Source organism: Anas acuta, chromosome 1 (genome assembly GCF_963932015.1).
Source record: "Anas acuta chromosome 1, bAnaAcu1.1, whole genome shotgun sequence".
Lineage (NCBI taxonomy): Eukaryota > Metazoa > Chordata > Aves > Anseriformes > Anatidae > Anas > Anas acuta.
Window position 1 is genome coordinate 35,205,620 of NC_088979.1, and position 23,101 is coordinate 35,228,720.

Below are 23,101 nucleotides of genomic sequence, written 5' to 3' on the forward strand. Positions count from 1 at the left end.
TAAACACAGCTCTCTCTCCATTATTCTTCACAGAAATGAGACGTAATGACCCAACTGCCCTATCTCTCTCCCTTTGTTCCACCTCTCCTCACACCTGGTCAGTGCTGACTTTCTGTGGATGCTCATGCATTTTAAGCATCAATTTTCTAAGAAGCCATCACAGGTAGTAGTAAAACTGAACAGATTTTTCAGTCTGCACTTTAGCTAGTACAACAAAGACACAAGTCTAAAGAAAATTTAAAATATTTTCCATGATTCCACTTCCTGGTTGTTCTTGGTCCTTCTATAGTCCTGTTGCTCAAAGTCCTCCAATTTACCTCTGTTGAGACAAGTTCAGGGGAGCTGTTTTCTCTATTGGCTTCAAACTGTTCATGAACACTAGGCTTTGTCCAAGTAGCTGCAATTCCTGCTTTCAGTGTACACTAACTAAAGTAAGATTCAATTCAGAGAAGTAACTCGTTTTACGCTGCTAATACCATTTACATCTTTGAAGTATCAGCAATTGTCACACATTGCAGTGATCTTTAAAGATGCTTTATAGGAGCCCCTCTTCTCTAAGGCATGAGGACAGAAGAAGGAGGCTACATGGTCAGAAAGTCTCTCTAATACCCAGGTCTTGTGGAAATCGGAGTAACTAGTAATATTGATACCACTTGTGACCACACACACCTTGAATAAAATATTACTGTGCTCACTGATACAGTGTATCAGTTTCATTACATACAGATGTATGTAATGATGCTAAAACTTTATTTGTTAGGCCTTGTTAAAGCTCACCATGTAAGTAGTTTGCTTTTGCTTGTCTGACTGGCTTTCTGGAGAATCTTAATTTTTCTTGTTTGCTTCCTGTGGATGAGGTATTAAGAGTGACTGCTGTGCTTACTCAGCAAGAGAATATTGTCTATGGAACTAATTTATAGAAGAGCCAAGAATAATCACAGATACTACAAATGTGCAGTTCAGATGCAGACCCCACTTTCTTTGATATGGGTTTTCAGGAGAGAAATTCAGCATTTCTGGAAAATAGTCATGAGTATTATTTAGCATATTCATTCCTGGAGAGCTGGGAGAAGAAACTATACTAAGAGCACAGTATTTTTTAATCCTGAAAGATGATCAAACATTGCAGTAATGGCAATAAAGAATCATCCTCTTCTTTAAATAAAGAAATAAATAGAAGCACAATCATGTAACATATTTTAAAATACTTTACATTACTCTTATTATCATCTTACACAAATACAAAATTCACAGGCTGCAGTGTGGAAACAGCTGTAGTTCACTGCAAATATGCAACACAGCCTATTCTAAAGCCTTTAGTAAGCACTTAATATATAATACATACCAATATACATGTATACTTGAGATTAGCTCACTATAATGGAGTCTTTCTTCTTTGACATACTTCCACTTTTCCTCTTTCAACCCATAATCCTCTTTTCTAGGTGTCCAAGAGAGAAGAAGAGAAGCATCAAAACACAAGACAGAGAGATTTTAGAAGCTTAAAGATCATTTAGAAATATGTAATATTTACACCATATTTGTTATATGATAAATCCATGCAGATTATAAGTTTTAAAATGTTGAAAGATGTATAAATTGATTGAATAAAAGAAGTTTAGGCTTTTGAGTCAAAATTATCTAGAAAACTGTATTTTAGAAAAATATTAAATCCATTTCTAAGCTTTCTTTGGTCACTTTGGTCACGTTTTTATCACTTTAAAAATGTGCTGAAGCAGATTTTACAGAGCAGGCTTAGTGTCTCACCAGAGTTAGCATATATTTTGAATTAGCACATCTTTGGTATTGCTTTGGTCACAGGTGAGCAAAGATTATGGTAGTTTCCAGATTTTGTTCTATAGTTTATTTGTAGTGTGATTATTATAGCAGTATAAGTGAGGAAGTTAAGAAAGATAAATTCAAATAACGTAAAATCGGGGGAAAGAAAATTGAGCCTGATTTCTTTGTTGAGGTATAGCAAAGAAAGCATATCTTTCCCAATTAAGATGAAGTGATGTTGGTGATCTTTTTAACTTTGAGATATAGCTGTCTTCATTTTATTTAAGATCTCCTAGGTTAGTAGACTGAGGACTGCCTCTCGCTTTTATGAAACTATAAAGAAATTATTCTTTCACACAGAAAGGTTTCTTTCTTCCTCCCAGATGATTTATTTAGAGTTTGTACAAAGATTTCAGTATGCTGTGAAGCCTTCTAATTTGTTCATCTTTGAGCATACACAAGGATGTGATACCTAATATTTTGAATGGAAAAATATGCAGAAAATGCACTTAAAAATACCATGGGGACACTTAATATAGCAAGAAGAAACTGGAAAGGCACATCTGCATTTTGTTTTCCTCTCACTTAAGCCACCCTTGGAAATGGTGGTTTAGATATTGCCTGTGTGACATTCTGAATACCTTGTATCTTGTTAACAAAATTTGCCTCAGAGATTTACTCTACTTTCAGTCTGCCAGTACACAGACCATCCTGAAAGCATCCTTTAAACAGGATGCTTTCTTACATTGCTCTATTTTTTATTATTAATGTATTCCAGAGGATGGGTTGTGAATGTGGCTTTCTTTACTTTTCATGGACAGAACTGCTATTCCTGAAGTTGTCAGCTCCAGCTGTGGCACAGAAATCTAAAAATAAATGGATATACTGCAACCTGGTGAGACTGTTATACTCCTGTGGTGCTTAGTCTTGCTCCTCAGTGAGTTACACTAGTTCATCAGGTCTAGTCCAATGGAAGTTCCGCCCTGCTCTCATGTATTTGTAGAGAAAGGTTTTGAAGTAGTAGCCTCTTTCTTGGGAGTGGGGAGGAAACTCGTCTGTTCTTGTTAAGCATATAATAAAACACATCGAAGATCCTTTCAAGTCTGCAGCAGTTCTGACATCACATAGTACCAGCACAAGTTTTATTCCTGAAAAGTCCTGGATTCTGAAGTAATATGTAATTTCTACACATAAGTTGTACAGAACAACATTTTTTTCAGAACAAAAATCATCCATTAAAAACACTCCTTTTCCCCCAAGCCATAGCCTCTTTTTTCTTTTCATATCCATTAGTTTGTGTCCTGTACATGAGTTAGGCAGCCTCTGAATACAACCACTGATGTGTTTACATAGGTTTCCTTCTTTGGAGAAGCCTTCTGTAGGCATTTTTGGTATTTTCTCAAAACAATGTGGCATCTCAGTGTGGATTTTCCCTATAAGAGGAAAGCAGTGACACCCTGAAATAAAATCAAAGCTACAGTCTCAGAATAATTAGCTTCAGAAATATGAAGACAGTACATTAGATGTCTCCTCCCAGTAGTCCAAAAACAAAAAAGGAAAAGGGAGGGGGAGAGGCGGGGGGGGGGGGGGGGGGGAAGAGAGAGAAGAGGGAGAGATGACCTTAAAATAAATTCAGTTTCTGTAAGAGAGGCAGAGAAAGAAGATAGTACCAATTGTCTTCATAAATGTGTTAAGTCACTTGCAATAACCATCAGAAGCTGCAGTCCCCTTTATCCCTAAGGAGAGAAAAAAAAAAAGTTCCATCAAAAGCTGACAATGTTGCTAATAGTCAAGAAATTGTGACAGAGTTTTAAAATGTGGTAACTAATATAAAGGCATTATAATATAAGTCATTATATACACTGTCACCTCAGTGATTTGGCTTCAGATCTAGCCTCTGCAAAGCAAGGGGTCAGGATTAAAGAACAGCCAGAAGATTCTTGCCTTTGGGACTAGCAGGGATGAGAAGGATCTTCTGGATTCAGGGGAGGGAGGAGGAGCAGCTCACTTCCCTCTGGAGCATTCCCCAATAGCTTCCAAGTAAGAGGCTCTTGCTACAGCTATGACAGCAGTAATTACAACCTCAAAGATGGTAGAATAGCTGAAACAGTAAGGGTCAGTATTCAAAAATGGGAGAAACCTATTGAGCTACTGAAGACCCTCTGGAAGGCTGACAGTATGTAGAAGACATGAGTCTACTTGCTTTAGAAGTTTCTCTTAATGAAAAAAAGGAATTAAGACATCAGGTCTAAAAACATGCATTGTTGGAATCTAAGGCAGAGGAAAGGAAAACTGTGAATCATCATTAGTCATTATAAGGAAATAAAGGTATATGTTCTGAACACAGATGAAGCCCTTGACAAATGGAGTGATAGCTACTGAAAAGACAACAGAGCTCTCAAGCCTCCCTTATAATGACGGCACTACAATTGGGTTTTACATGAAGCATAGGCTGCTTGCGCCTTAGTTGCCATTTCTGAATCAGCTAGCAGTAACACATTACTGCTCCAACAAATAGCTTATCATTGAGCTTACAAAAGGTTAAAGTTCTCTTTATTTATAGATCACAGGAGCAGAGCAGCAGTGAAAGACAGTACTCGCTACTTATGTCCATTTCTTCCAATTGTATCCTCAAAATGTGACACCAGCTTTTAGCCAAGGAAGGATGTTGTTAGTACTCATTCATTGTGGTAACTGTGCAAAGGTGTGCTGATTTTTTTTTACATACATGTAAATTCTTGCTAGAGTGTGCACTAACCCTTACTTCAGATTTCACATGCAAGTTAGACTGTAGGAAATTAGTTCCAAAACCTCATCTCATTTCCAAGTGTAGTCACAAATTGTATTAGGTGGGTCTCACTGCTCCATTCTGTCTGTTGTCTCTTCCCCTCACTAACTTTTTGCCTTCCCTGATTTCCGTCTTCATGCAGGGATGAAGGATGACTTGTGTCTTCCTCTGGGATCCAGCTCAGTTTCTTCCCCTCTCCAGTCTCTCCAGGAATCACAGTGTCGACTGTCTTTTTCTACAAACAAAAAGAACAAGCAGTAATGAAGTTTTTAACACTCTCAAGACGGTGACAGACACATGTCTCTTGCCAAGAGACTTCAGTGTGGGGGCTGCACAGAAATTGTGTGGGTAATAATCTCTTTTAATTGGATCACAGCATAAGGAATCATTACATTTTGTCTGACATCTCGTATATCACAAACCATCGTAACTTAGACCATCCCACTGCAACCCCTTTATGCCTCACATTAGACTAAAACAGAACTAGCAAGTTAACTGGAAGAAACGAGGAAATGTAGAATTTCCATACTTCCTTTGGTAGTCTGTTCCACTACTTAACCATCCATGAAAATGAGTGTTAAACAAAAGCACTTATTTCCAGTCTAATTTTTTCCTACTACAGCATCTTTCCCTTGGTTCTTTTTTTTTTTCTTTTTTTCTTCGTTTTTCCAACACCCCACCAACTATTTTTTTTCTTTTTTACAGTATTAGAAAACCCTTAAGTAGGGTTTCTGAAGTGTTCCCACAAAAATAGAACCAAAACACTAGAAACAAATCGCCAAAAACATTCTCATGACTCTTTTCTGCAACAACTACAATTTTTAAACATCTTCTTCAAAACATAAACTCAAACTGAATCCCATTCCAGTATCAGACTCCTGAATACAATGTTCAGGAACAGCATAAAGATTATATAAAAAAAGACAGATATTGAGGAAGTATATGTAACAATCTCACTGTGTGTGAGAGAGACAATATGATTTTGTAGTTAAAGTGCAGGATGGGAATTCAAATGTCTGTGATTTAGTTCTCATTGTATTGAAGACTGTTATGTAAATTCAGGTAATTATTTTTTCAAAATTTTTTGATTTTGTTACACCAGATGTACTAAACTGCAAGTAAGAGTTTCTCAAGGGTGTTGCAACATTTATTTCTTTATATTCTCTAAGTGCTTTGGGGTCCCTATCTGAAATCATTATTACTATTAATATTCATGTACCTCGCCACATTTTTGTTAAAGTGATATCAGTAAAGGTATTCTAGAAATTATGATTATATCTTTGTGAAGTACTTCTTTGTAATCCAAAATAATATTCAATAAAATTGAAGAGATAGGATCATCTTTCTGATTTCAAGTCTGAAAATCAAAAGTTTGAAATACAGAAACAACCCTTAAGAGACTTCATTTTCCCCTTTAACAACGAAGTCCAATATATTTATGCATCTCTACTCATCCAGTATAATTAGTCTATGTCCACAAACAGAAATACATATTTATGTACAAAGTTTAATTCTAAGGTTGGAAGGTGTAATAGAGCCTAATTTTATTGTACTAGATATTTTTCCTAGAGGTGAATATTGATTTCACACTGTCAAACAAACTGCAAAATACATTATAACAAAACAATTAAAACTGCTGATAATTATTACAATTAACTCACTGCTTCGTACTAATAGAATGTTCAAGCATCCGAGAATTCATGATTATCAGAAACTAATGGATGTTCAGAAGAGGATGTCATTTTCTGTAGCAATTTGTTCTTGGCCAATTTAATGTTCCCTCAAAACATTTTTCCATTCCCAAATGTCTCATTTGTGGCTTTGCAAAGGAAAGGATCATGATAGTATTGTTTCAGTTCTTATTTTGTCTTCAGAAGGCTTTTCACTTTACTGTTATGCCAGGAGCATATATACCAAAGGAAAAAATAAAAATAAAATAATAAATAAATACGTAAATAAAAACTTGAAATATTTTATGCATTCATTTTTAAAATATAACTGGAAGATTGTCATTTACAGCAGTGATAACACTATACACTGAGGAGTATAGAGTTTTGGCCAAAAGAAGTACACTGAAATCTGGTTCCTTCTTATTTAGCAGTATTTCTGTGTTATGTGTACAACTCTGGTTGCATGAAATCTCTTTATTATAAACCTCTTGATCTGTGTTGCGCTGCTATAACATTTGGGTGTTGTTCCAGTGCCTGAGAGTAATGCTGCTCTAGCATTGCAAGAACAAGCATCCAAATGGAGTTTAGCAATTCAAATCCAAACAGTGCCTGCAGTAGCCCTTTGATAGAAAGAGCAAGTTGGGAACAGCAAGGGACAATCCCTCCAACCTTAATCCTGTCCACATGCATTTTTTGCACTTGCAATGCCAGCTGTACGTCAATTAAATGTTGCTCTGAAATGGTATCTTTTCTGCAGGGAGTCATACAGCTGATTTGGCAACCCCTTTATTATGCCACTGCAAAAACTCATGATACAACAATTTAATCTGTAATTTACTTTACGAAATACTATTATGAACTTTTCAACAGGGAGTACTGTGATCAAGGATCAATTCTATAGGACACCTGTTTTACAGAACAAAACTTCTCCAGTGACTAATATCTTGGGAAAACACATTTCTGAAAAGCTACAGTGTCTGCAAAAGCATGAGACAATTAAATTCCTTGCTGAGATTTGTATTTCCAGTATCTTAATTTTGTTCTTTGGAGAAATAATGTAGTTAACAGGAACAAGCAAATACTATTAATTATTTCTTCAGCATCACCTGTGTGTTTTTGTGTATTGAACCGACAGGAGAACATGTTTTGTGATGTAAGTCTCTTACATTTTCTTACAAATAAGCAACATAATTCAAATAAATGAGCCATCAGAGCCTTGAGAACCTTCCCATAGAAAACAAAAGATAGTGGATGAGAAAGAAAGCTTCATATTCCTTCATTAAATATGTTTAAGTTATGACATATAAGGTTATAGACATAAGACATAATAATATGTTTGAAGAATAACAGAGTTTCTGAATTTTAAATAAAATTCTCAATAAGCTGGAGCAGACTTTCCAAGGATTACTTTAATCTTTTTTTAAAGCAGGAAATACACTAGTGCCTTGCTGATTTTTAAAGCAGGAAATGTATCAGTGCTTTGCTGAATCAGGGCCTAAAAGAGCAATCCAGTCACACTCTGGGACAAAAATATCACAGTGTGTAAAATATCCATAATGTGATTAAAAAGAAAAAGGTCATTTTGAAGCTTAAAAAAATTTGAGTTGAAGCTTTGAAATGTTTCTACACATAGGGTAAGGAACATACAACTTCACTCAACATATAGCACCACTAATATGTTCATCTTATAACAGTTTAGCTAATAAAACAGCTTGAACAGCTTTGTGTCACTGGGGATAGAGGTAGGGAGCAGGTAAGCTCCCCCTGGATTTAAATAGCCGAACGCCTATTAAATAGAACACCTTACAAAACACTGATTAAATTGATATAGATATCTTCATGCATGACAAATCTGGTGACCTTCTACAATGGGTTTATAGCATTGGTGGATAGGGGAAGAGCAACTGACATTAACTACCTGCCCTTCTGCAAAGCATTTGACACTGTCCCCCCTGTGACAAGCTTGTTTCTAAATTGGAGAGACATGAATTGATGGATGGACCAGTTGGTGGGTAAGGAATTGGCTTGATGGCTGCACTCAGAGAGTTGTGGTCAATGGCTCAGTGTCCAAGCGGAAATCAGTGACAAGTGGCATTCCTCAGGAGTTAGTATTGGGATCGGCACTATTTAACATCTTTGTTGGTGACATGGACAGTGGGATTGAATGCACTCTTTAGCAAGTTTGTCAATGACACCAAGCTGTGTTGTGCATTTCACAGGTTGGAGGGAAAGGATGCCATCTAGAGCGAGCTGGACAGGTTTGAGAGGTGGGCCTGTGCAAACCTCATGAAGTTCAACAAGGCCATGTGCAAGGTCCTGTACCTGGGCCAGGGCAATCCCAAGTACAAATACCAGCTGGGTGGAGAATGAATTGAGAGCAACCCTGATGAGAAGGACCTGGGGGTGCTGGTGGAGGAAAAACTGAATATAAGCTGGCAATGTGCACTTGCAGCCCAGAAAACCAAGCATATCTGGGGCTGCATCAAACGAAGTGTGGCAAGATGGTTGCGGGAGGTTCCCCCTCTGCTCTGCTCTCAGGAGACCCTATGTGGAATGCTGTGATTAGCTTTGGTCCACCAGCACAAGAAGAACAGAAACATATTAGAAAGAGGCAAGAGGAGAGCCACAAATATGATCAAGGGGCTTGAGCACCTCTCCTCTGAAGACAGGCGAAAGGAGTTACGGTTGTTCAGCCCAGAGAAGTGAAGGCTCCAGGGAGACCTTATAGCAGCCTTCCAGTACCTAAAGGGGGCCTAATCCTTTCCAACCCAAACCATTATAAGATTCTATATGCAAGAGCAGAGTATATTGCTGAGGGATGAATGCAAATGCCAGCTATTGATTATTGACCACTGAACATATTTGTGCCTGTGGGAAACAACAGGGAACTGAAAAACAAGTGAGAGAAGTGTTGATAATTCTTTAGACAAAGCACAGGAACAATAGGTCTACTCTGTGTACATCTACATCGGAGTACAATGCAGATGCCACAGCTAACAGATACCAAAGCCAGGCATCCTCATCATGGCATGCTGCTATTATGCATACCTGAAAGAGGAACTAAGTCAAGTATCTCAGCAAGTCTATGGTGAATATTTAGATTTTAAAGACAGTTCTGAATAAGGAAAGATTTGGAAGCAACCGAATTTGCCTGTTGTTGGAGCCTAACTGTGCTCACAGAAAGACAGGCCTCATTTTATCTAAGTGAGCAGGGTGGCAAGAAATAAACGTCTGTCTTTGTCATGAACTTCTCCTCCTAATGGGAAGATTCCATAATATCCAAAACAAGGGCTTGTCCACTTAAATCACATATCTCTCTGCCAGGAGGCAGGAAGAACACCTAGTAAATTCACGTAACCAAAATGTGTCTCTACATCTGCAATATTCACTTAGAACCCAGTGTGCCAATTGAGATTGCCACTTTTTGTGACATGTTATGTCTGGCTATATATTTGTACTGCATTTAGCTAGTGGAGCTGTGATTTTGTCTTGAGACTGTCTATACTGTCATAGTACAAAACAAAACAAAAAAATCTATTTCCTCTTAATTTTAACATGGGAACATGATGTTAAGTAAAATGCAGGTGAAAAATTAGAAAAGACTACAAAGTTTTTGGAGGACTTTGGAGTACCCAGTGCTAGAATACAAAAGATTTCACTTTCTCAAAGTATAAATGTGGGATAACATCTTTATCAAATATCTGGGAACAGTTGAATTGTACTACAATTTCTAGAACAATGTTCTTCTATGATCTTTTTTAACTACAGTCTGATTCCTCCCACCCCTTTTTCAGACTCCATAGCCAAACTGTCATAAAGAGTTGCTAAGACTGATTCACATTTTAAGAGTACTGTGGATACGTAAAACATGAATTAGTCTTGCTAGTCTTGCTAAGGGAATTAGAATCAGAACGTAAAGAAAATAAAAAAATAAGGAAAAAATTACCTTGTCAAGCAGCTGTGATCAAATTCAGTATCAAATTCAGCTTTTGGGCTTACTTCTTCACTGAAATTGTATAATGTACAACACAGCAGACTGAGACCCCACAATGCACATCTTTCACTTCTGAGTTCAATTAGACATGTCCTAGGTTCACAAGCTTGGCAGGCTCAAACAAGTTATTTGTGTTTTTAAAGCAATCTTTTTCTTTTTTTTTTCTTTTTTCTTTTTTCCTGCAGAAGTAACTTTCCCAAATGTACTCATGAATCAAAGACTGCAAATGTAAAGCATCACATCTCAGTTCTGGCATCTCAGTACCCTTCTCAGACCCAAAGGTTATTATCACATTCAAAGGTCTGAAATGCACATAACACAGATTCTAACTCTGGCAATGTGACAGAATAAGCCAGGAACTAGCAGATAAAGACATGTGTCATCACAGATCCCTGGAAGAACAGCAGGGGGTATTGAAGGTAAACACACTAACAACATGTCCCAGTATAGCTGAATTTCAGCTGAAAAATGAGAAAATGAGTACAAAGATCTTTTGAAGTCTCATCTGAGTCATACGGCACCATTAAATGCAGAGAAAATCTTTCTTTCCAAGACAGTTGAAATCAGCTTTATTACATGAGTTTTTAATTCTTCATTGTTCACTGCAGAATACACCTCCCTGAAAAACTCAGAGCTGTTGACCACGGAAGCTAAAAAGATTGCTAGTTATTGATAACTGTGAAAAACTCTTTAATTTGGGCATTTATGAAGGACACAATAAAACAAAGAAAGACAGCTGAATGACTTCTTACTTCCTGCAGTGAATTTTAAATGCCCAGAGAAATAAAAGGTTGTCATCTCTTCAGGCCGTTTATGGTCAGACTTGTAGATTGGCTAAAGTAGTGTACTGTGAGAGTGTGGGGCTGAGAGAGAGTCAAACTCCTGCTTTTTGCTTCCCTGCTGCACAGAAGCTCAAACAGGTCACAAAGGTGAATCGCACAGAGTTTTTGATAGAGTGTTTAAAACAGGGAAGTATTTTCCATTGTTCACCTCACTTCTGTAGGCATACAGAAAGCGTATTTGTGTTGCCAGTGAGAAAAGACTTGTCTTTTTACCACAAGAACATTCATCTCCCATTTTTTCCATGACCAAAATACTGACGTTAACTCACCACAGAACAAATGTGATGGATGCAAGAGTAATCAAGCAATGACTGAATCTGATGAGTGCATTTCACGTCTGAGACTAGTTTCCCATTCTCCATCCTGGGCTGAAGTAACTGTGATTTTAATTAATCTGCCATAGAATGTCATAGCATAAATGAGTTCAAAAGATTTCGATACAATCCACAGCACATCACAAATATCACCTTCAGCTACAGCCATTTCTGTAGTCTTAAATCTGAGAGATATGCAGATAAGATGACAGGTGTAGCATGTAAGAATAAAATATAGTAGAAATCAATTACAGTCAAGTAATTTTTCTTCCTTAAACAAAATTTTATTATTAAAGAGAAATTAGTACAACAAAAGTGGCTCTAATTTCATTAATGATTGAAAGATCTACATATTTTCTCTAAAAACTAAATTTCACTCTTTAAAAGTAAATTATAAATAAATAGTCTTAGTTTTTCACGATTGCTATAGTGCATCATATTGGAAACTGTGCCACCTGCACTGAGAAATACATCCAGTAACTCATCAAACAATCAAATGTAATTAATATGATAGTCACAATTAATATAATGTTTTCTTACTTAATGCTATATATGGAGTGGCAATTTATGTTGAGAAAATTGTTGATATAAATAAAGAAAGGGGAGATTTGCGAATGTGGCCATGGGGGTTGGAAAGCCCCGTGGTTGAGATAACATTAGACTCTTAACGATGAGGCCATCAGGAATAGAAAAGAGTTTAGCGGGAACAAAGAAGGGTGATTCAGGAGACTCCATGCAGTCTCCCAGTTTCTTGTTCTCCAGCCGGTCTCTTGTTCTCCAGTTTGCTGTTGTTATTACATTCAAAGTTCTTTGACCAATGAAAAGTTGTTTTGAAAAGAACTGCTGTGGAAAGAAGGGTATAAGAGGGGAGCCTACCCTCAAGATAAAGAAAAGGCAACACGATGAAGTTACGTCATCAATAAAGAAGCAGGAAAAAGAAGTGAAGAAGAACAGGCTGGCAGAATGGAGACCAGGACAGGAACAGGCACTTTGATTGCCTCATGAAGATAGGTTCAGCCAAACTCAGCAAACTGCTCAGAGAAGCTCGTACAGAAAGTCGCTGGAAATAGGCGCACTGGAACTGGAGAGAAAATCGAGCTGAGAGAAGCGGACCCGTGCACACAACTGCCTCTCGCTGGTAAGCAGCTGCACATTATGGGGAATCATACGTCCTTAGGAACAAAGACTGTCCTGGTAACCTTCCAGCTTATTCTCCTTCTTAACAATCGGACAGTTTATGAGCCTGAAATCTGGGACCAAACTGAGGTCAAGGTGTGGGACTCTGCAACTAAAAACGACAAGGTTGCGGTGGGATTGCTCGGCACCTGGCGAGCAATCTCTGAGGCCTTAAAGAGCCATGTGGAGCCACAATCACAAACGTGTGGCTTGCCAGATAGTGAGGGAGCTGCGGGCTCCTTTACTGATCCAACCGCTACGCCATGGGCCCCTCTGCTGCTACAGCCATCAAAGGCTTTTGCTGTTATGCCCCCTGTTGACCTGGACGTGCCTTTTGACCCAGGCCTATTGGCCTTGAAAAGGAGATGGATATGCTTTTCTTCGATCTGGGAAGAACGGGATACATAAGGCCTGAAGACCGAGTTGCTTGACAACTTAAAGCGAGACATATTGTTCAAAGGGAATGGAAAATGGAGACTTGTATGTAATCAAGAAGAAGAGTGGAAAATGGAGACTGTTGAGTCGTGGAACTTGGAGGATTGTTTGTTACCTTTTCTGATTGTACGTATGTATAGGCATACTTGCGTTTCGTATGTAAAGCAATGTTCTGTGTATTTGATGTTTGTGTGTGAGTGTTGGTGGAGCGTAGACTCCCTGCACACCCAGCGCTGTTTACTTGCCTTTTATATCTTTTAGAAATATTTGTTTTATAAATATTACAAAATTCAGATTGAGTTGAGACCTCATTTATAACAGTACCAAATAATAAGTCTGGAAAGAGATTTTTTTTGCTTGACTTGCTGTTTACATATTTGGCCAAGTACATTCTATGTGTGAGTAAATTAGAGATCAAGACATGCCATAAAAATTCTAGCATGGTAGAATCTTTTTCAACAATCTTTCAGATGTAAAATACGTAGTCCACCATTATCCTTTCTTAAGAAAGGAGTCACCCATTTCAAGGCATCTAAAAAATGCCATTTTCAGAAATGTAATAGATTACATACTTAGTAATAAGAATCCTTTTCAGAGGTCCAATTAAGAAATTAAACACAGAAAATAAATGTATTTCCTACTTCTTTTTTCTTTTTTCCCCAGTCTAAAAATCTAAGTCCCATGGAGTTGTATTGTGCTAATGGCTATGCTACCAACAATAGTAAGCAAGGACTGCCCCTGCTACCCCTTTCTGAGAACAGCTTTCACAGATTATTGTACAAATGCTACATCCTCTCTGAGTGAATACTCAGATGTTGTATACCTTTTTTACCTGTTCTTATTGGCTTATGTCCAATACTAGTAGCCTGTATCTGCTACATGGGGTGGAATCTAAAGCCCAGGGAGAAGTACTTCCACTCCCTGTTCAATTTAGGGATGTTCCAACAGAAAAATGCTGAATCTGTGTGATGTGTTAGCAATCTTGTCCCTTCCCCAGACAGACTTCTAAGTCAGGGCTGTTATAAGGTACTTCCACCTAGGCTAAGAAGCACAGAACCTAATCATCAGTTAGTCTTTGAAAAAGCTAAGTAGAGCTCACACCTAAAACAAGGTCTTTATAAAAAAGAAGAGATTATCTATAGGCCTTTTACAGCACAGCCTTTTGATTTAAGTGTTTACACATAAAATTGGATTCTAGCCCCATTTTGACTCAAGATTAAACCTTCAAACCCTAATGCCAGAACTCTCAGCTCCAGACTACAGCCTAGTGGCAGTACGGAAAAAATGAAAAAGGGAAATACTTCCCTTTTCCTATTTTGTGAAACTGAGCCTTTGTGAATCAAGAATTAAGGTGCCAAGAAGTCAAAAAGATGTGAGCAGAGTCCAGTGAACCATTGCCTTTTCCCAGGGGTATTTATGATCTCTACTCAATGATTAAAATGTAAAGTGTAATGTGTAAAATATACTGGGAGAAAACAACAGTGCCAAGAGCATTGCATTGCCATCATCCAAGAGTTGGAAAAATATGAAGAGAGCAGTGAGAGCAGAGAGAAAGACAGAGATACTGTAAAATATCACCTTAGAAGCATAAAGAGAAAAAAATTATACCATTCCACAAGTGGTAAATCAGAGGCAAGATATTAGATGGCTCATTCAATTTTATGCAACAAGTATACAGCTGAGCTAAGGAGACTAGGAGACTCATTCTAGATACACAAAATCATAGAATCATAGAATAATAGAATGGTTTGGCTGGAAGGGACCTTAAAGATCGTCTAATTCCAACCCTCCTGCCATGGGCAGGGGGGACACCTTCCACGAGACAAGGTTTCTCAAAGAGCCATCCAAGCTGGCCTTCAGCACTTCCAGGGATGGGGCATCCACAACTCCTCTGAGCAACCTGGTACAGTGCCTCACCATCCTCACAGGAAAGAATTTATTCCTAGTACCTACTCTAAATCTATTCTCTTTTAGTTTAAAGCCATTACTCCTTGTCCTAATACTATACTCCCGGACAAAGAGTCCCTCTCCTGCTTTCCTTTAGGCCCCAGTCAGTTGCCAGAAGGCTGCTATAATGTCTCCATGGAGCCTTCTCTTCTCCAGGTTGAACCCCAACTCTCAGAACTTGTCTTCATATAAGAGGTGCTCCATCCTCGTGGCTCTCCTCTGGACTCTTTCTAATATGACCTTGTCCTTATTGTGCCAGGGGCCCCAGCGATGAATGCAGTACTCCACGTGGGGTCTCAGAAGAGCAGAGAAGAGGGGGAGAATCACCTTCCTCAACCAGCTAGCCAGGCTTCTTTTGATGCAGTCCAGGATACAGTTGGCTTTCTGTGCTGCAAGCACACATTGTCGGCCCATGTTGAGCTTCACATCAACCAACACCCCCAGGTCCTTCTCAGGGTTGCTCTCAATTCATTCTCCACTCAGCCTGCATTTATGTGGATCTTCTCCATGGTCTTGCCAAGCACAGAGGTGAGACTGGCCTGTAGTTTTCTGGGTCTTCCTTTTTTCCATTTTTAAAAATCAAGGTAATGTTTCCACTCATTCAGTCAGTGGGAACTTCAACAGACTGCCCTAATAATAAGAGAAAAGAGAGAAAGGAAGAGACAAACTAACTCCTAAAAAAAAAATTAATAATAAATAGATAATAATTAAAAAAAAAAAAAAAAAACAAACAAAAAAAAAACTAGAACTAGAATGACTAAAAGACAAAGTGGTTCTCTGAAAAAACAACAACAACAACAACAACAAACAAACAAACAAACAAAACAGAAATAATATCAGCAAAAAGTAGAAGAATTTTTCCTCTTGAAGACATAAGTAGTGTAAAAATGGTTATCAGACAACCTTATTTTGTCTTCTGCTTTTACCTTTCTGGTCCCATCTTATCTTATACAGTTCAGTCAGTGGAGAAAGAAATAATTACTGTAATTTTATTAATAGGTTAATTTTTGAGCTTCTGTGTGTGGTGGTTACACTCGGGTGGGCAGCCAAGCTCCACCACAACCGCTCTCTCAGTCCTTCTCAAAGAGAAGGACTGAGAGAGCTGAAGGGTTCCAATAAGGACAGGGAGATCACTCAACAGTTATCATGACAGGCAAAACAGACTCAGAGTAGGGAGACAGTAAAACTTATTGCCTATTACTAACAAGCTAGAGAAGTCAGATGCAAAGGAAAGAAACAAGTAATACCCTCCTTTCCCCTCCCCCCCCCCCCCCAATGCCTTCTCCCCCCTCCCTGTTCACCATCTTCTACCTCTTCCCACTAAGTGGTGCAGGGAAATGGGGGAGTGGGGGCTGTGGTCAGTTCCTAACACTTCGTCTCCACTGCTCCTTCATGGTCTCTCTCTGCCCCTGCTCCACGTGGGGTCCCTCTCATGGGATGCCATCCTTCCTGAACTGATCCTGCAGGGGTTGCCCACAGACAGCAGTTCTTCAAGAACTGCTTGCGCATGGCTCAGTACCATGGGGTCCATCTGTCAGGAGCAAAAGGCTCCAGCACGGGTCCCCCACGGGCGGTAGCTCCCCCCAGACCCCTGCTCCTGCGTGGGCTCCTCTTCATGGGCTGCAGCTCCGGCCCGGGGCCTGCTCCTGCGCAGCCTCCTCCAGGCCACATCCACCTGCTCCACCGGGGGCTCCTCCACCCATGGGGGGGCTGCAGCATGGAGATCTGCTCCATGTGGGACGCATGGGCTGCAGGGGGACAGCCTGCTCCACCAGGGGCCTCTCCACAGGCCTCAGGGGAACTTCTGCTGCGTACCTGTAGCACCTCCTGTCCTCATTCTGCACTGACCTTGGGGTCTGCAGGGCTGGTTCTCACTCCTCTCTCTCCACCAGTTTTTGTTTGTTTTTTTTCCCCTTTCTTAAATCTGCTCTCACAGAGACGCAGACAACATTACTTATTGGCTCAGCTCTGGCTAGCAGCGGGCCCCTTACCTAACATGGGGCAGTTTCTGGATTCTTCTCACAGAAGCCACCCCTATGGACCCCGCTACCAAAACCTTGTCACATAAACCCACTACACCATGATATACAAAAGATACAATCCTTCCTGTAAATTGGGTTCCTGCATATTTTGACTCTTTCATGAGAGAGGGTCTCTATCTCTCCTACAAGTTTTTCTTCTTTTCACAAAATAATTAGCATTGCATTAAACCAACAGGCAGAGTGACCCTGCTCTTCTGTTAGCTTTTTGATAGAGGACTTAGGACAAGATCTAGTTCTAGATCTTAAGTAATTTATTCTCTTCTTTCATGGACATTTTCTTTGTTTATATAATTATGTTATTTTATTCTAAATGTTACCTTGAGCCATAATAAAATACATTTTATTTGCTGGTGCATCTGCCTTGACAGATTGAGTAGTGCAGTGGCAGTAATCCTTTTTCTTCACTACTACTTGTCTGTCTTCCTTCAATTACTGTGTCATTTCCAAAGTTCACCAGTGATCATTTCCTGTTTGTTTGTTTGTTTGTTTGTTTTTGTTGTTTGTTGTTTTGTTTTCCTCCTCAGGTCATTCCTACAAATGGAGAAGAGAGTCAGTCTTCTAACAGTGGTAGAAATGCAGCTGTTCATACTTACATATACAAGGGGTGACTGTCTACTTCTGATAAACTCACGTGAATTGATATTAATTATAGTTCCTAATAGGAATTCTATGACAGTGGAGACTCAGATGAGGCACTACTATTAAAAACTCCTTATCAAGTGGTTGTAAGAGATGTAACTTTGGATCAAGTGGTTGTGAGTGACTCAGCAGAAGTGAAGGGGAACCAAATAAAAGCACCTCTATAATTAAGGTTTAAATTCAAAAGAGAAAATTTGCAAGAGTGGAACTGAATGTGGCAGAGGCTTAGAGTCTGACTTAGTCAAAAGTACAGGAATTTTCTTCAATTTTCATTACAAGCAAAGTAAAGGAAACTTGTAGAAAAGAGCCTCAGATCTAAGGGGATGAATAGTGTCTTTAAAAGTGAGAAAAGCAGTAAGGCTACAAGAAAAAGAAAAGGGTTTAATCAGTAGCAAGAGTTATGTGTTACAGGTCAATATGTTTAGAGAAAAAGAGAGAACTGCAAAAGCCAAGATAAATTACATCTTGCAAAGGATATTAAAACAAATACTGAAAAGTTCCTTATCCACATAATTAAAAATAGATCAAGGAAAGAGATTAAATATAATCTAGATATGACCCCAAAACTGAATTAATATTTTGCCTCATTTTTCAGTAAAGTTGAGGACATTAAGCATGCCAGAAGAGGCAAGCTAGTTTGTAGAAATCAGGGTCTTTAAATGTAAATTACGATAAATAAGATGTGGAAAAAAAAATCCCTCTAGATATTCAATGCACTCAGAATAGAGGACAGGATAATCACTATTTGAAAGATGAATTGATATCTCATCTAATTTTAACTCTTTCAGAGGGGTGTAACTGTTGTTTTCAAGCCAGATAGCACCACCAGAGTTGAGGAAAAAGAAAAAAAAAAAAAAGTTATTTGGATAATTATTGTTATGTACTAATTTAGAACTAATTTGAAGAAAAACATGAGTTAAGATACAAAAGTAAACATAAGATAAGATTTAAAAAAAGGCAAAAAAAAAAGGCAAGCTCATTGAAATTATGATAGCAATTTAAATGACTAGCAGATAAAGAAAATGAAGTGACAGATATGGACTGCAATAACAAATTTGATTTAGTAAATTATACTAATAGAAATTAAAGTGAATAGTATAGAGTACAATGTAATATAATTTGGAATGAACAACAATGTTCTTGCTATCAAACTCGAGTTCCTCAGTTTGAAAGAATGAAAGGGTAAGAACTTAATTCAGTTGATCACAGGATGACTATAGGCTATGAAAGTGATGTAGCTGCAAAACAGGCAAACTTAGGATGCATTAGACCACATATTTCCAGGAAATAAGAGAAATCACAAACACCATTGTACAGTACACTAGTAAAGACTTGTGTGTACTATCGTGCACAATTTTTGCCATTCATGATAAAAAGCATTCATTCACACTAAAATGGGTACAAATACAAGTTTGTAGGATCGTTGGGATTATGGACTATCTCCTGAGATAAACATCCAGTTTTTTCTCATAACAAAATGAAAGCCACAGGAGGCTGTGACTATTTCCTTCAAGTACATCAAGGGTAAACACCAGAGAGAGATAAGAAATACTTAAACAAAAGGATGATCTTGGCACAAGTACAAATGCATATTATCTGGCTATGCATACATTTAGTTTGGAAATTAAGAAAAGGTTTCTAACACGGAGGACTCAGTTTGAGGAACTGCTTTCCAATAGGAATGAGGGGGCAAAAACCTAACTGTTTTAAGCAGATTTTTTTTTGAAAGGTGTCATTAGGACAAAGCTGCCTCTGTCAGCTGAAGGTCTTAACCCTTATATTCTTATACCCCTTGCTGCTAACATCTATTAGTTTAATCTGATGCTTAAGGGAATTATATATCTCTTACTAAATGAAAAATCTCTGTTTTATTGGAAATAAGAATGCAATTCCATTTTAGTCAGACAGACATTCACTCTGCAGAAATGGCACTACTGGAACACAAATAACCTAGTAATGACACATTATTTAAAAAAAAATAAAAATAAAAATAAAATAAAAATTAAAAAAAAAAAAAAAAGGATGTGTAAAAGATGTTCTCAAGGATCAAAAAGCAAAGACTGCTTGCCAGATCCGTTGGCCTTATATTTTCTTCTTAGGAAGAAGGAAAAATATGCCATATATATCTCATACACTTATACTTTCATATACCACAGCTGATTTGGTATGTCAAGAGAACTAAAGGAAAATGCATTTTTAGAGCATAAGAGTTCAAAATAGCATTTAACAGCATTTGTCTGAGTAAAAGGGTAACACAGTCAACTGAAGTTCAAATAAAAGCCATGGAACAGAGGGAGCTGCAGTTTAATTATTTGCTCTGAAATACTTCACAAGTGAACATTTTTCATTGACAACCCTTCCTAGGTGCAACTCAAGAAGGAACATTCTGTTAAAATTGACACCTAATGGCCCTTTCATTTTCTGGAATATAAAACTGAAGAAAGTGAATATATACATATATTAAAAAAAAAAAAAATTAATAATAATCTTAGGTTCTTGCATCCAGTTTCTAGACACCAAGGGCACACTTGTTTAATGTAGTTTACCAACTAGAAATTGAAATATCTCATTTTAATAAAGTTTTGAAAACGAAAAACTATTTAGTGGTTTTGTACAAAGTATTACAAAAATAAATAAACATTTTGAAGACCAATAGAAGAACCACGGAGATGTTGCTTAATGCTTCCTTAAAAAATAAAATTAAAAAATAATCAGGCCTACTCACTCATGTTTAGCCACTATACCTTCCATTTCTTCTATAAATGCAATGTAGTATTTTTGCATTTTCAGATTGATTTCCAACCAGCATGACACAACCCCATACCTTGAAGCATCTGATTCAAAAAACATTGAAATTCTCAAATATTTTAGGAGCAGACATAGATGTGATAAGGGAAAGTCAGTTTGGCACAAGATTTCAGTTTTTCAATGAAAAATGGGTGGTTTGATTGCTATAGTTCAGAATGTTCCTTTATTCAAACCAATTTATTTATATATGTGGATAAAAGAAGTATTTTATGTCTCTTAAGAAAAGTTCCTACAGTTTTTATCTGCTCCGCTGGATTAATCATAGGATAGTATTTTTTGTTGTTGGTTGGTTGGTTGGTTTTGTAGCAAGGTTTTACTGAAAATTAAATTGATCTACAGAGTCTCTCACAGTAGCAATTTTCCAAGCAAGGATATCATCAGGACCCATATAAATGAATAAAAGAGTAATATCAACATTGTTTAGAGACAACATACAGTCTCTAACTCTAAATTAAACAATGAGATTATATGCCTTAATGACATGATTGAAGAACATACCTTCAAATTCTTACTTTGAAAATGGTATGACTAAATTAAATAATTCTACTGTGACATCACCACCCGTGTCCTTTTTTATAAACCTGAGTGCTAAATAGCTAGTTCACTGATTCAAATATCTGAATAATTCACTATCCTGACATGACGAACCATTCACAGTGATTTCATGCCACCTGTTACAAACTCTGAAAAAGGTACTTAAAAATGACAAGGTTTTTTCTTGTTTTATTTGACAGAAGTGATCTTCTTAAGAGGAATATTTTTTCTGAGACTTTATATTCTGTGCTAGTTCTCTGATACCAAAGCTAGGATGTTCTAAAGAGTAACTCAGTGTGAATTGCAGCAGTTTTGAAGAAAAGGACAAAATGTCTTAAAAATTAAAAGACATTGGGTGTCATTCCCACCAGAAGCTGTCTGCAGATCAATAAAATTACAAATTACATAAAACTAAACAGTTCACAAATGAACTCCTTTGAATGAGAAGCACTGATTTTTCTTTCTCGTATTCAGTCCAATATGCAAAATGTCCTATCTATCGCAAATTGAATAAGATATGTTTGTAATGTAAAGCACAATAATCATAGCAGCAGAAGAGTTAGTTTTAATTTTGTCTTTGATTTTGGTGGTGTCGGGACTTAGCCCATGATGACAGTGCTTGGAAGGGAGAGGAGCTGTAGTAAGTGCAAACAGGTGACTTAATACCATCTTGCAACATACTTGCTATAAAGGATCTTGCCTCAGGCAAGAAAACTCTAATTTTACAAAGTGCCACGAACACAGGTTAGAGACTACTCATGTTCTTCTCAGATATAAAATACTGGTGACTTTTAATTGGAGTAAAGATCTGATTATCCTCAGAGACACCTCAATGTATTTCTCCAGATCAGACTTTAATCCCTCTGCTGATCCATCATTTCTTGGTTCTATTTTGCTTGACAAGGCCTTGACCGAAGCCATACTCCTAAATTCTCTAATCAAGAGCATGTAATTTATTGCTCATGAACAATTCTGAGACCTCTGCCTCCACAACTTCATGGGTCTTGGCATCATATCAGAGCTTGATAGCAGCCAAAAAACTCTCAGATAACTTTTCAGATCAACACATAAGCAGACACACTACTTAAACTGTGCACACAATATTATCATCTTAAATAAAATCCATCTGATCTTGACTGTGTGTTAGATGAAGTGTGGATACAACACAAATGTGGAAACAATGCTCATAAACTCACTGATTGCCTTCAAGGTAAGATTTATGTCTATGTTCTAGGTTGAATGTACTCACCCAGGAAGGCAAAGGAGTAATCCCATACTGTAGCTTTCTCCCTCCTCTGCCAGAGCTGGATTCTAACTTCTCCGCTAGAGAGCCCTTTTGGACAAGAACACTACTAGAGGCAGCAGAATAACTCTTTAACATAAATGTAACATTTAAGATCACCTTCTGTCTCTGTGCCAGCAATGCTAACTGTGGACTTTCCGTTTTTCCTACTGTTCCACAAAGCTTACTGAAATTCCTCTTTTACAGAAGTATTCATAAAGAGAAGTTGTAAAATGTGTTTGAATGACCCATTAGGAGGAAGAGGAAAAAAAAAAAAAAGTTTGAACATAACGCCATCTATTTTTGAAATGTGGGCTCTATGTGGGTTATATTCATTGTTATATATGTTTTTTTTGTTGTTGTTGTTTTTTCATTGTTGTTTTAACCAGTAGCTGATGTGATGTTTCAAAAGTTTATGTATTAGTTTACTTATGGTCATATAAAAGAAACTGGTTTCGAAAGTGAAACTGAGCATTCACTATATTACATACAGTTGTTGTTAAGTATTTTCTATAGTAGTTACACTTTCAATCTCATTTGTTACCTTAATTCTATTCCTAATTAAATTGCCACGAAATTATATATATTTGTGGTGCATCTTGAACCTGTATTGCTCAATAAAAATAAGTTATTTTTAAAAAGCCAGTGCATTACATTCATACTATCACTAGAAATCCATACTGTGTTTATACAGCTTTAGGGCTTCTGATGACTGATAGTCAATGCAACTACAGTATGCATGATGTAAAATCTGAAATGAGTTTAATATTCAGGGCTTAATTTCATGAAGTACTACTGCTACAGGGGGAAAAGGGTTACTGGAAGAATGCAAGATTTCTTCATTCTGTGGT

General features: G+C 37.6%; 2 long non-coding RNA genes across 2 annotated transcripts in view; one reads left to right on the forward strand and one right to left on the reverse strand.

Annotated features, from left to right (window-relative positions):
* The window catches only part of LOC137853449 (uncharacterized), a 40,219-nt gene extending 33,760 nt beyond the window's left edge, over positions 1 to 6,459 (forward strand). The window contains exon 3 of the long non-coding RNA XR_011094511.1: positions 4,710 to 6,459. This is a non-coding gene — a long non-coding RNA (uncharacterized lncRNA). The remainder of the gene's footprint in view (positions 1 to 4,709) is intronic.
* A 6,385-nt stretch (positions 6,460 to 12,844) lies between these two features.
* LOC137853450 (uncharacterized) overlaps positions 12,845 to 23,101 on the reverse strand; it is a 32,650-nt gene continuing 22,393 nt past the window's right edge. Inside the window, exons 2-3 of the long non-coding RNA XR_011094513.1 lie at positions 17,305 to 17,518; positions 12,845 to 15,575 (exon numbers count right to left, since the gene is read on the reverse strand). This is a non-coding gene — a long non-coding RNA (uncharacterized lncRNA). The remainder of the gene's footprint in view (positions 15,576 to 17,304; positions 17,519 to 23,101) is intronic.